The sequence below is a fragment of the Triticum aestivum genome, chromosome 2A (genome assembly GCF_018294505.1).
Source record: "Triticum aestivum cultivar Chinese Spring chromosome 2A, IWGSC CS RefSeq v2.1, whole genome shotgun sequence".
Lineage (NCBI taxonomy): Eukaryota > Viridiplantae > Streptophyta > Magnoliopsida > Poales > Poaceae > Triticum > Triticum aestivum.
Genome location: NC_057797.1, coordinates 164340311 through 164355177, shown reverse-complemented (window position 1 = coordinate 164355177; position 14867 = coordinate 164340311).

Sequence of the window (14867 nt, the reverse complement as noted above, 5' to 3'; positions counted from 1 at the left end):
CAGAAATTCAAAATTTTCCTACGTGTCACCAAGATCTATCTATGGAGAGACTAGCAACGAGGGAAGGAGAGTGCATCTACATACCCTTGTAGATCGCTAAGCGGAAGCGTTCAAGTGAACGGGGTTGATGGAGTCGTACTCGTCGTGATTCAGATCACCGATGATCCTAGTGCCGAACGGACGGCACCTCCGCGTTCAACACACGTACAGCTCGACGATGTCTCCCACGCCTTGATCCAGCAAGGAGAGAGGGAGAGGTTGAGGAAGACTCCATCCAGCAGCAGCACAACGGCGTGGTGGTGATGGAGGAGCGTGGCAATCCTGTAGGGCTTCGCCAAGCACCTACGGGAGAGGAGGAGGTGTCACGGGAAGGAGGGAGGCGCCAAGGGCTCAGGTATCGATGCCCTCCCTCCCCTCCACTATATATAGGGGCAGGGGAGAGGGGGGAGGCGCAGCCTTGCCCCTTCCTCCAAGGAAGGGGTGCGGCTAAGAGGGGGGAGGAGTCCATCCTCCCCAAGGCACCTCGGAGGTGCCTTCCCCCTTTAGGACTCTCCCCTTTTTCCTATATCTTGGCGCATGGGCCTCTAGGGGCTGGTGCCCTTGGCCCATGTAGGCCAAGGCGCACCCCCTACAGCCCATGTGGCCCCCCGGGGCAGGTGGCCCCACCCGGTGGGCCCCCGGGACCCTTCTGGTGGTCCCGGTACAATACCGATGACCCCGAAACTTGTCCCGATGGCCGAAACAGGACTTCCTATATATAAATCTTTACCTCCGGACCATTCCGGAACTCCTCGTGACGTCCGGGATCTCATCCAGGACTCCGAACAACATTCGGTAACCACATACAAACTTCCTTTATAACCCTAGCGTCATCGAACCTTAAGTGTGTAGACCCTACGGGTTCGGGAGACATGTAGTCATGACCGAGATGTTCTCCGGTCAATAACCAACAGCGGGATCTGGATACCCATGTTGGCTCCCACATGTTCCACGATGATCTCATCGGATGAACCACGATGTCAAGGACTCAATCAATCCCGTATACAATTCCCTTTGTCTAGCGGTATGGTACTTGCCCGAGATTCGATCGTCGGTATACCGATACCTTGTTCAATCTCGTTACCGGCAAGTCTCTTTACTCGTTCCGTAACACATCATCCCATGATCAACCCCTTGGTCACATTGTGCACATTATGATGATGTCCTACCGAGTGGGACCAGAGATACCTCTCCGTTTATACGGAGTGACAAAATCCCAATCTCGATTCGTGCCAACCCAACAGACACTTTCAGAGATACCCGTAGTGTACCTTTATAGCCACCCAGTTACGTTGTGACGTTTGGCACACCCAAAGCACTCCTACGGTATCCGGGAGTTGCACAATCTCATGGTCTAAGGAAATGATACTTGACATTAGAAAAGCTTTAGCATACGAACTACATGATCTTGTGCTAGGCTTAGGATTGGGTCTTGTCCATCACATCATTCTCCTAATGATGTGATCCCGTTATCAACGACATCCAATGTCCATGGTCAGGAAACCGTAACCATCTATTGATTAACGAGCTAGTCAACTAGAGGCTTACTAGGGACATGGTGTTGTCTATGTATCCACACATGTATCTGAGTTTCCTATCAATACAATTCTAGCATGAATAATAAACGATTATCATGAACAAGGAAATATAATAATAATCAATTTATTATTGCCTCTAGGGCATATTTCCAACAGTTTCATCGTCATGCATGGCAGCGGAATGTACTAGATATAGACCACATCCAGTACGCTGCAATGGATGGTTACCTTTGCTTCAATATCTACAAGGGTTGGATGAAGAGCAACAACCAAGTGTGCGATTCAAGCAAAGAAGTATCGGCCAAGAGGAAGAGGGACGAGGACGAAGTCGAGGACGTGGACGAGGACTCCGAGTAAGGTGGCAGTGTCGTTGCTTATGGTGGTTCTAATGCAGTATCTACCGGAATAGTTGTAAAGTTTAATTTCAGGTGTGCTTAATTTAATTTGAGGGGTGTGTTGTGCTGAGCCCCCAGCAGAACTATGTTATGTTTCTTCTTGTTACTTTAACTCTTCAGTACGTACATACAAGTATTTCTTACATTTCATCTTTTAGTTGGTACAGTACTACCACTCGTTTCTTCACATTATATACGTACAATATAAAAGGCCAACATCATATAGCCAACAGTTTAGTTGTCATAGAATTTCAGGGTGCTTAGTTTTGTCAAAGAATTCCAGGGTGCTTAGTTTTATTTGAGGGGTGGGTTGTGCACTTGTGGTGGACACCATTATTGTGACAAGCCTTTTTAATAGTACTATATGCATAATTTGGCGACGAGCGCTCTCTATATGTACCACCTTTTTTTTATTTCAAGTTTTTCTCCATGGCGCAATCCATCGATACTACTACTGTACAAAAGTGGAGTATATACATTTTTTAAAAGGCTAGAGGGCGGGGCAGTCTCGCTTGGTCGGTTTCACGAGAGGCGAGGGCCTTTGTGATTTGATGGCTCATTACTGATGTCAAATCGAATAGTACTGCGCCGCCCGCTGCACGCCGGGCGCCTCCATTAAACCCCTTCGTTAAACCTGCATGCAAACCGAGAATCCTACTCCGGCCACACCTCCGTTCATGAGAGGGCCGGAATTAAACACAACATCGGACGGGCTCCTCCCGTCCGCCCTCAGTTTAAACGAGGCCAGACGCCGGCCAAGCTCCTACCGTCTGCCCTCTATTTACACGAGGCCAGATAGACATCGGGCAAGAATCGCACCCCTCCGCTGCTCCCCCATCTCCTCCTTCACCATTTTCTCCACTCCTCCGATGGCTTCCGATGAGCCGTTCTCCGGCATATTACCCGGCTGGGTGGCCCGCCGAGCCCTCCGGATACGGGCAAGGCCGCTCCGTGCTTCACCAACCTCGCTTGTCACGATGGAGCCAGTTGCCGCCCCAAGCAGGCGCGTGGTTCAGCAACTCGCGGCTCCAGTTCAGCTCGATGAGGAGCGAGTTGCTCCACGCCGGTACGGACGCCGTCGCTGCCGCGTCGTACCGCGCCACCAGTGTCTGCGGTGGCCGTGCCTCCCGTGTTTGTGGGCGCGCCTCCCGTGCCTGCGGTAGCGCCATGCAGGCAGAGACAGAAGCCGGGTGCATGGAGAGCGACGAGTCGGTGGCCAGGTTCTCCGTGTCCGCCGCCATCATCGAGGAGAAGTAGAACACGGGAGGCCGCCGCCACTTGGGACCCATGAAGGCCACCGCCGAGGCGACGATCGCGGATTCAGGTGGTTTCTTTGCTGCTTCGTCTCTTCCGAGGACCTTCGTCGCCCCGCAAGTGTCTGACGGACATGAGGAAGACAAAGGGATCCACGGGCGGCCATTTAGATTATGTACTCCCTCTCTAGCTGGCGGGGAATTTTTGTTCTAAGAATGGATAAATTGTATGATCTACAACTAAAATAAGTCTAGATACATCCATTTCTAGGACAAGTATTTCCAGACGGAGGGAGTATAAATTATACAAGAGAGCCGGATTGGCACCTCTTAGTTCATGTAAATGTAATAAAATCCATGATGTTTATATGAAGATCCGGCTTTTTTATACGAAATCCTTCATGCTTATATGAAATCAGTCCGTGTTTGCACGAATTTCATCTGGTTGGTTATAGTTGTAAAAATGTATGCCACTGGCGTTTGATGTCGTCCTCCGCTTAAGGAAGCGGGAGGAAATTTGCCGGCTGCCGTTGGAGATGCTCTTTATGCTGGAAATAATAGAGTGACATCCAATCCATTTGAGCTAATTGCCCATATGATTGTCCCTCTATAAAAAGTTAATTGCATGCACAGTGTATACGTGACTTGCAGGGTGGCTATAGCTTCGTACAGAAAGTTAAAAAGAAACAAGTCCATCCTTAATCTTGTATTCTAAGTACTCCGTGGGTTCCACTGTCAGTACAGTGGCGAAAATAGTATATATCAAATAAGTAGAGTAATATATAATATAAAAATATAAAGTTAAAAGACAGAATACGAACTCATGTCATCGCGTTGCGAGCATCCGGCGCTAACCAGCCCAGCACATTTTTGTTGTAGACCATGCTGGAGATATATCTCCATGTCTACTCTTATATATACTCCATTCGTTCCTAAATATTTGTCTTTTTCAGATTTCAAATGGACTACCACATACGGATGTGTATGTAGACATATTTTAGAGTGTAGATTCACTCATTTTGCTCCGTATGTCTTTTCAGGAAGGGGTCAGATTTGTCCTTGATTTATTTATGAGGTATCCAGATGGCACTGCACCGCCAAGAAAAGAGGGTAACATCAAAATTATGGACTACTTTTTTGAGTATGTTGGTAAGGTCCGGTCATAGTCACTTGTTGAAATCTCTAAAAAGACAAATACTCCCTCCGTCCGGAAATACTTGTCATCAAAATGGATAAAAGGAAATGTATCTAGACGTATTTTAGTTTTAGATACATCTCTTTTTATCCATTTTGATGACTAGTATTTTCGGACGGAGGGAGTAGAAAAAGAGTTGGTGATGATGGTGTGCGTGCCATCCTGCAATATAGGCCGTCGGATTTATATCTAACGGATAGGAAAGAAACTATGGCAATTTTGCAAAAATATACCCACACGTCTCTCCACATTCGCAAATAAGGCCTTCCCTCGTTCAACCTTTTCTCTCACAAGATAAACTACTCATACAAATGCATCTTGATGTTCCGTGCAACGCACGGGCAGCTAGCTAATTTCTTTTAAAATAGTTGCTGCGATAATTGGGTTGAAGTGATATATTTTATGTCTGCCCCGAATGACTTCAGATTCACTAGTAGTAACAAAGAAAAGGTTGCCTTGTTAATTAACAGAAAACAGGGTGAAAACTATCACATGAGGCCGGTAAAAACAAGGCACACTGGGTTCAGCGTCATCGTCACTACAGCTGTGCGCGCGCGAGAAGTCTACATATCGAGGGGGCTACCGAGCGAGGCACCGAGACACAATGTTTGAGAGAGAAACCAATTGACAGATTATGATCAGATCGAGTTGTCACCCTTCTGCTGTCATTGTTGGGGGGGGGGGAGGGAGAGAAAGACGTATTGAGAGTGTGTGCGGTAGACACAGAGGCACAACTAGCGAGTGTGTGTGTGTGTGTGTTTGAAAGAGGAGTAGATAGATTATTATCAAGATCGATGTGCCACCCTACTCCTTCGGTGCCGGGTAGTGTGTGTGTGTGTATGTTTGAGAGAGAAGCCAGTCGATAGATTAGTATCAAGATCGAGGTGTCACCCTACTCCTTCGGTGTTGGGAAGTGTGGGTGTGTGGGGGGGGGCAGTGACACTCACATATCTCTACTCTTATAAAAAAACAGAGTTGGTGATGATGGTGTTCCTGCCATCCTGCAATATAGGCCATCCGATTTATATCCGACGGACCGGAAGGAAACTATGGCAATTTTGCAAAAAGATACCCACACCCCTCTCCGCATTTGCAAATAAGGCATTCCCTCATTCATCCTTTTCTCCCACAAGATAAACTTCTCATACAAATTCTTCTTGACGTTCCGTGCAACGCATGGGCATCTTGCTAGTAGGGAGAAGGAGTTTGTGTGACACATATCTAGCTATATTAAGGGATAGGTAGATAGCATATGTGTGAGAGACATTAGTGGCTGTGGGTGGGCGGAATTAAAGGGGTGGGCGTGTTAGACATAGAGAGCGTGTGTGTTTCTGTGTGAGAGACTTGTAGGACGGGGTAGAAAGACGAATTTAACCCTGACGGAGGGAGAGAAATACACGAAGTGCACGTGTGTGATTCCGATGCCCACAGGGAAATGAGATATGTATGCGTGTGAGAGAGATTGCACAATTCATTGACGTATCACTATCTAGCGATCGTGGACGTGCATCGCTTGAACATAAGTCAATATCTACTTTGTATCGTGGCCAAAGGTACAATATCGATTCAACGCTATAAAGATTGGACACTCACATATCACATTTTTTCTATTTAAATAAGCCTTTTTAGTTGTGCATGCCAAAGTTACAGTGATGTTTCTTCAAACAACCAATGTAGCTATCATGAACATGCACCATTGTTACTCTTGCATTCAAATTCATTAGTCTTGGATGATTTAAGTTTCTATTTTGAAGTAATATATGTAATATTCATATATGAATTCAACGGGTACACAATTTATGAAATGGAGGCTATGTAATCATATGAGGTAACACTTTTAAGTAGCTGACTACAATATCCATTTCTTTTTGTGCGCCTCTACACTAACACGTCAATGCATTATGTTTAAAGTAAATAACCAATGGCACTAAATTATCTATTTACACGAGAAATACATAGGCTGAGCGTTTGATCCCTTTTTTGTGAACGCGCCACTACACCCGTACGATTGGCCGCGCCCGTGTGAACGTCCAAGTTATCGGCGCATCATCCCGAGTTATTGTCTTTTTTCTGGGGTGGACTTCACACCAGTTATTAACTGCTAACGCGTGCCCCATGTACACAGTCTAGCATGACCTTCCCGCTAGCACGGTCCAAAATTAGTTGAAACTGGATACGAATGATCCTGCGGGCGGCAAAATCTCCCGCCTCCTTCTAAAATTTCCGCCACCTTAGTCTTTAGCATGCGAAATCCCCCTTTTGTCCTTGGTGCACGGAGACCAACAGTTACAATACCGCCCTCATCTACATGATAGGTCGGGGCTGCTTTGGTAACTTCCGGTTCCCCCACTACACGGCACCCCCATTTCCTCTCCCCCTCCCGCAAAAACGACTAACTACATGGCACGCCATCCGTACTTCATCCCCCTTTCTCCCCTCCCCTCTCGAAACCCTAGACTGCTCATCCACCGGCGTACCATAGCCCATTCACTGCCAGCGGCGTCCACCTCGCCGGATCTGCTTCTGCGGCCGCATCTACCCCTCCCACCTCCCCTAGAAACAAGTAGACTGCTCATCCACCACTGTACCACAGCCCATTCAGTGCCGGCCTTGTCCACGGCGCCGGATCTGCTTCATCGGTACTCTCGTCAACCGCCGCGCATCTGCAGCGGCTCATTCGTACTCCCCACCGGAGACGCTTTGTCCACACCCCCCGGAGCTGCCCCACCGACGCCCCCATCGATGGCCTCTGATCCTCTTCGCCGACACCTTCCTCAACCCTACCGGAGCCGCTTCGCCGACACCTTCCTCAACCCTACCAGAGTAGCTTCGCCTATACCATTCTCAACCCTATCGGGGCCGCTTTGCCAACTCACAAGTCCACGGCCTCAGATCCGCTTCCTCGCACCCTCATCCAACCTACCGGAGCAGCTTTTGACGCCCCATCCACGGTCGCAGATCCGCATCGTCCACACCACCCTTAACCCAACCACCGGAGCAGCTTCTGACGCCCCGTCCACGGCCGCAGATCCGCATCATCGACGCCATACTTAACCCAACCACCGGAGCAGCTTCACCTACGCCCTCGTCCACGGCCATAGATCCTCTTCGCCCACACTGTAGTCCACCCTACCGGAGCCGCTCCACAAACACCCTACTCGACGGTTCTGGATCTCCTTACCGGACCCCGACAGCCAGCGCAATGTCATCACCCTCGACATTTCTAACCTGATTCACACAGTCTGGAGAGATGCCAAGCACCCGCCACGGCCTAGGTACTTGTCACCTTTAGACCCGTCCAGCATCACCTGCCCGATGTACTTCAAATATACTAAACGGTCGCTGTTACCTGTTATGCAGCTGGCAAAAACTACAAGGACGATGTTTCTTCTGGATCTAACAGCTTGGCCAACCAAGATCCTGGACTGAGGCATTGCTATGATCTTGTAAGCGCGTCTCTCTCTCTTGTATTGTTCTGTGCCTGCCAGCGTGCTTTGCTAGGATTTTCGACCAGTAATCCCTTTGTGCAGACAATGATTTCTACTACTGGCTGCTAAATTAGATATGTAGATGTCATACATGATACTACCTCGTACCTCCGTTCCTAAATATAAGTCTTTCTAGAGATTCCACTATAGGCTACATACGGAGCAAAATGAGTGAATCTACACTCGAAAATGCATCTATATACATCTGTATGTGGTCCATACTGGAATCTCTACAAAGACATATATTTAGGAACAGGGGCAGTACATTACACAAAATCGTAGGTGGCATGTAGGAATTCCAGTGCACTACATTAGGCTCCCTTAGAGTGCCTGCTAGTCCAGCATACAGAGTCATGGCTAGTTTATGGTACGCACACAATCGTTAATTGGTGGTTTAAATATGCGCAAGGGATATGCAATGTAGTATCATGTAGAGATGTCTGAAATTAGCCGTGTCAACTTGCAGATAGGGTTACACAATGAAAAAGTACAAGATGTATGTGGCAATTTCATGGAACATCGCAAAAAAAGGAGAGGCAGCGGTGAGCCTATACAGTGTGCTATGGTACGTCACTCCTCCATTGCAATCATCGTGACATGTTATTTGTATGCCAGTTCTATTAGCCAAGTTTCTTAGGGACAGTTATTATGAGTTATCCTAAGAAAATAAGCACCTGTGAATATAAGTTCCATGTAATAAGCCAACCAGTTCTTTTCATTGCGTTTTCAGCTTATCTTTGGTATGATCAGTGGAAAGTCTAGATTGCATTATATTTTTTTCATTTTGCTGCCCATATGGAAATTAATTTGACTTGCAAACATCACAAATTGAACCCAGTGCAGTAATTAATATGATAGGAAAACAGACCATCACTATTTGCTCAAAATGCAAATACAAAGATACCATCTACTTGGCACAATCTACTTTGGTCAATGTTTTCCATAGAGATCCCATTGCCTAATTTAAACGAAGAACGCATGACCCACATTTAAATGAAGAACAATTATTTATTGAAATTCGATGGTCCAAGTGGCTGGTTATTATCGTATAGCAGCACCACCTGAAAGCATCATATAGCAGCAGCAGCTCATAGCAACTCATCATACAGCAGCAGCAGTCTGCAATTCATCATATACCAGCAGCAGCTCATAGCAATTCATCATATAGCAGCAGCAGGAGCAGCTCATAGCAATTCATCATATAGCAGCAGCAGGAGCAGCTCATAGCAATTCATCATATAGCAGTAGCAGGAGCAGCTTGTAGCAACTCATCATATAGCAGCAGCAGGAGCAGCTTGTAGCAACTCATCATATAGCAGCAGCAGCTCATAGCAATTCATCATATAGCAGCAGCAGCTCATAGCAACTCATCATACAGCAGCAGCAGCTCATAGCAATTCATCATATAGCAGCAGCAGGAGCAGCTCATAGCAATGCATCATATAGCAACAGCAGAAGCAGCTCATAGCAATTCATCGTATAGTGGATCAGAATGAAAATTTGGCAAAAAATTAGAGGAGATCCTCACCTTGTTGGATGAGCTCATCCTTCAACAGCACCTCAAGGCCATGGCCTGGGAGGAGGGGAGGGGGAATAAGGTGCCTTTTGCCGCAGTGTGGCATCAGCCATAGTTGTGCAGCGCCCGCTGGAGTAGTGCGTTGGACGAACCACAGTGGAGCAGCTGCTGGAGACCATGAGAATGAGGGGCGGCGCCAGAGGGAGGAGCTGCCAGGGAGATTTGCCCCTACCCTCCGGCCATGTAGCCTAGCTGGACATAGCATCGTCGAGGACAAGGCCAGATGGGACCAGTGGCGACGGCTCGCTGGAGGAACCCTAGTGCTGCAGGCAGGGGATCGAGGTAGAGGGAAAGGGGAGAGGAGATGCAAGCGGGCAGGGCAATGAATGCTTGCGTGTTTGTTTTTACTTGAGGGTCAGGTGTGACACGGGCGTCAGCAGTTGCATTTTGAGTGTAATATAGGCAGACAACAGAGTCATTTCACTATTCCCCTTCCCTTCAATTTTTAGTGAGGTTCTACCCGAAACACCCCCCCTCCAAAGCGAAATTAGTTAAGCCCAAGCCCATAACTCAAAAATGACTTCTTTACATCTTTTATGGCTTATTTTGACAATATGCCCTGAAAAGGCGGAATCGAACTGGCCCTTAACCTGCAATTCAATTGTGCGTGCAATGATGAATCACTCCTGCCTGCTATCTGTACATTTAGGCATCATCATACATGGCATAACCTAATACATGTGCATTCCATTGTAGAATCTGGAATATGCAATGTTTATGTTAGTTCATACGTTGCACATGATGTTTAAATGCCCCTTAAATCTGGTCAGTCAAGTGATGGTCTTTAAGCCTCCTTCTTTGCTTCTTTTGTTGATATGTAAGATTTGCTCACACTTCTGTTCAATTGCTTGTTTGCATCAGCCAGCCATACTAGGACTGTTTGCTTTGATTACTTGCTGTTCTTGACCTAACACTCTAACAGAGCTTGTCAACGATTTAAACACTAAGGGCTGCTGTAGTGGGGCCTTGTCTAACTCATAGGTGACATAAAGGTTTGGCTGTACACTACATTAGGCTCTCCAAGAGTACTTGGAGATCCAGTTCGAAGGTATGCCTAGTTTTTACATAGTGCAGACATAGTAAATGCTCATTTCATTGTGTGCAAGTGCAAGAGATGCGGCATGTTTCATTATGTGGTGTTGTTTTGTTATAATCTCATCCTTTTGTGTTCACAGACTGGAAAGTATGCATATTTATCTTCCAAGGAGACGAGTAACTAGTTTGTGTCACCTTGCAGAGGGGGTGCAATGAAGATAAGATTGAGGATTTCCAAGTACAAGATGTTAGGAAGGAGCCTTGCAAGAGAAGTAGGAGCTGCGCTGAGCCTCTTCAACCTGCTAAGGTAAGTCACTGTATGCAACTCAACAGTTCAATTCCTTGTTTGTTTCAGGCATAGTTAATTTTGTATTTTCAATTGCTTTATTTGTCCTCAGTTAATGAGATGCCCAAATAATCATGCCTGATGTTCGGTACTTGTATCACTATTAGTTGACATAATTAAAGGCCTTACCATTTAATTACTCTGCCGAAGTGTGCCTGAAGCTTTGAAGTCTATTAACCAACTATTATTGCATGAGGCTCACAATCTAGTTTATACTACGCTAATGATTGCATAGTTTTGCCTGCTGTAGTATGTTTGTATGAAACCCTCTGCTGTTCATTATGCTCCCTAAGACTTTAATTGAGGCACAGAATGGCCAACTGCTTGCTTACTTATACGCAACGTGCTGTCTAAATTTGTAACTTGTCTGTGTTTTCGATTGGGCCCCAACATCATGCTCCTCTAGTGAGCTAAGATGGATTTCTGTATGCAGGCTGCACAGACTATCTTTTTTATAATTTTTAAAATATCACCTGCTTATGCTTCATGACGTGTAACATTTTTTTAAAGTGACATGTAACATTATTGTTAGTCCTGTTTTGCCATGTAGTACAAAATAGTGTCTTGTTCGCTTCACTGTTGTAACTATATTTTTGCCCTAGTCATGTGTACTTACAGAAACATTTCAGGATGAAGTGACATCAACACAAAGATCTGCGAGCAGTGCGGCATGGCCGTTACCGAATGATTATGGATTGGAATTGGAATGTGCTGATGTTCTCGAGCATCAACTAGAGGTGGCAAGACAACGTGTACATGATTGTCAACGTATAATCAACAAGTTGAGACTGGACATGCAGGTATTAGATGCAGGAGTCAAAAAATGAAACAAGACACTGAGGTAACCATGAAGGAATTGGAGATTTTGCAGACTGAAATTTGTGCTATCTGAATCCGGCCAATCCTATTTTCTGAAGAGATTATAGTTCAAATGGAGTTAAGTTGATGCGCGTCCATGATGTATGAGCTGTATTTGCCCAGTGTATGTAATTTGCTGTTTGTGTATCTTTATTATCACCTGTGCCGAACCATAATGCCCAGTGGGTATAATCGGCTGTAATTTCTTTATTGTATAGTGTAGGATTATTCTACCTTTCTATGCCTTGATCTCTTTGTTGTAATAGTGTAGTCTTTTTAGAGGTGATAGTATTGAGTAGGATAATTCTTTGAATATGCTATATCGTTCAAACGGGGGCCAATTCGCCCGACCATGGCCCTTCACGGGCCGTCGGATCCATGGGCCTTCTACGTCTCGTAGGATCCATGGGCCTTCTACGTCTCGTAGGTTCCATGGGCCTTCTACGTCTCGTAGGATCCATGGGCCTTGTACGTCTCGTAGGATCCATGGGCCGCCGGCACATTTATGGGTCTTGTACGGGCCTTTAATGGGCCGTAGACGGGCCTTTAATAGAAATCGTACGTTTTATGGGCTGACCATAACGGGCCGTTAATAGGCCGTATTTGGTGATGCTATGAAAATGGCCCAACAGACTAACGGTCCACAAACGGGCCGACTGTAACGACGGGCTGAATTTGGCCCACAAGCAGAAAATGACAGTAACGGGCTGTAAGTTACCGAATGCTGCAAATGAGCCCAAGAATAAATGGGATCTCAGAAGGCCAAAAGTTAACTTGGGCTGGAAACGGCCCAACGGAATAACGGGCCGTTAATGGGTATAAAGTGATACACTGTTCATTACGGGCCAGTTTCACCACGGGCCGTTAATGGGTGTAAAGTAATACATTGTTCATTACGGGCCAGTTTCAGCACGGGCCGCTAATGGGCCAAGAGTTACAAAGGGCCTCATATGGGCCAAAAGACGTCATGGGCTATACATGGGCCAGAAGTGAAAACGGGCTGGAATCATAGTGGATGGCCCAGATGACGCTACTGGGCCTAATTAGGATAGGGCGTAATGGGCCTTGGGTTAGCGGGCTGTAAATGGGCTATATGCAAACAGGCCGTTAACAGGCTTTCCATGGGCCGGCCTGCCAGCTTTTGACCAAGTCAAACGGGCCGGCCCGCCAGCTTTTGACCAAGTCAAACGGGCCGGCCCGCCAGCTTTTGACCAAGTCAAACGGGCCAGCCTTTTCACAGGAATGGGCCACTGTTGGGCCGTGCCACGTGTCGACATATCATAGGCGCCTATCTGACCCGCTGACAAGTTGATACGTGTTTCGTCCGACCAATAAGAATTTTACACGTGGAAATTTCCCATTGGTCGGGGCTGTTAACGGGTTATCGGATCCAAAACCCGACCCGATAGCTTAACGACGTTCCGTTACGGTGGATGCCACGTGTCGGTCACCCTTGACGAAAGCACTTCTGCGACGCGCGATTTATCGTCATGGAAGTGGACACTTCCGTGATGATAATTGTGGTAATGTCATGGAACACTTCTACGACAGCACAGGTATGACTATCTTGATTCTGTCATAAATTTGTCATGGATGTACATGCATGACAAAAAAGCGACCTACTGTGACAAACACGTATCATCACGGAAGTGTATTTTTTTGTAGTGTAACCGCCCTGATTTCCCTAGCTATTCTGATTGCCATGTCCGGTTTGGTTGCCCTGGAATCCTGAACCGAAATTGCCACCACCATAACCCGGCCCATGGAAACCGCCTCCTGAACCGCCGGGCGGTCCATTATCATATTGAAAGATATTTAAATTTTTGAATTCCCGCATGATGAAGCAATCCTTCCAAAGATCCGTAGCTGGCCTCTCCTTTGATCCGTGTTTTGGGCATAGGTGGCGGTGGTGGGCAACAACGGCTGATTTGAGGTAAACAGGGAAATTTTGTATATAAGTTGCTCAACCACGAGATATGCAATGGGCGGCATGGACTTAGATTTCTTAACACTATCTCTCGGCATGATCCAGGAGCATGAACTTCCCCGCTTAATTCTAGCTAGCCGTGTGGCAGGGTTGGCTGAGCTACATGGACAGTTTGCTTTACCTTCTATGCTAGGAGGGGGAGTTGCGAGCAAGTCTTCCATGTCGCCCGCGTCTACATCATTGTTCGTTGGTGTTGGGGATTGAGGTGTGGTTCTCTCTGACTTCTTCTTCGTCGTTGCCCTCATATACTACACCTCTCGTGGGGACCGAGGATGAGCCTGCTACTATTATTACACCCTTTCCTCTGAGGTGCAATGCTTGCAAGACCACATGAGGACATCATGTGTGGGAGGACAGTCCACTAACCTAGCTTGACAAGACCACACGAGGCGGGCCGATGGTGCTTTGGCTCACGAGAGGTCAGATGGTAAGATCTAACCTGTAGAGTTGTGGTTCTCCGTGAGCTATCCCTTGCATCAAAGGCTTTTCCGGAGCCCTCGTAAGAAGTAGGGCAAAACAGAATCTTCAAAAGGCCGAGCTTCCCAAGTTGCGACATGAAAACCGACATGAAGGCAGGGAGCCCGCCAGAGATCTGAAAGCTCGACCTCCAAAATGCTCGCGCTACTGGGAAATAGCTTATAGTAGAATATTATTAGTTGCACTGGTCAATCCCACGACGCTATTGTTAAGTACTAGTAGCGTTGGGCAGAACAAGTGCTATTGGTACTACTTAGCAGCAGCGTTGAGTAGGCCACACGGCGCTGGTACGTCTCCAACGTATCTATAATTTTTTTATTGTTCCATGCTATTATATTATCTGTTTTGGATGTTTATGGGCTTTATTATACACATTCATATTATTTTTGGGACTAACCTATTAACCGGAGGCCCAGCCCAAATTGCTGTTTTCTTGCCTATTTCAGTGTTTCGAAGAAAAGGAATATCAAACGGAGTCCAAACGGAATGAAACCTTCGGGAAAGTTATTTTTGGAATGGAAGCAATCCAGGAGACTTGGAGTAGACGTCACAGAAGCTTCGAGGTTGCCACGAGGCAGGGAGGCATGGCCCCCCACCCTCATGGGCCCCTCGTGGCTCCCCTGACCGACTTCTTTCGCCTATATATGTCCATATACCCTAAAAATATCGAGGAACAGAAT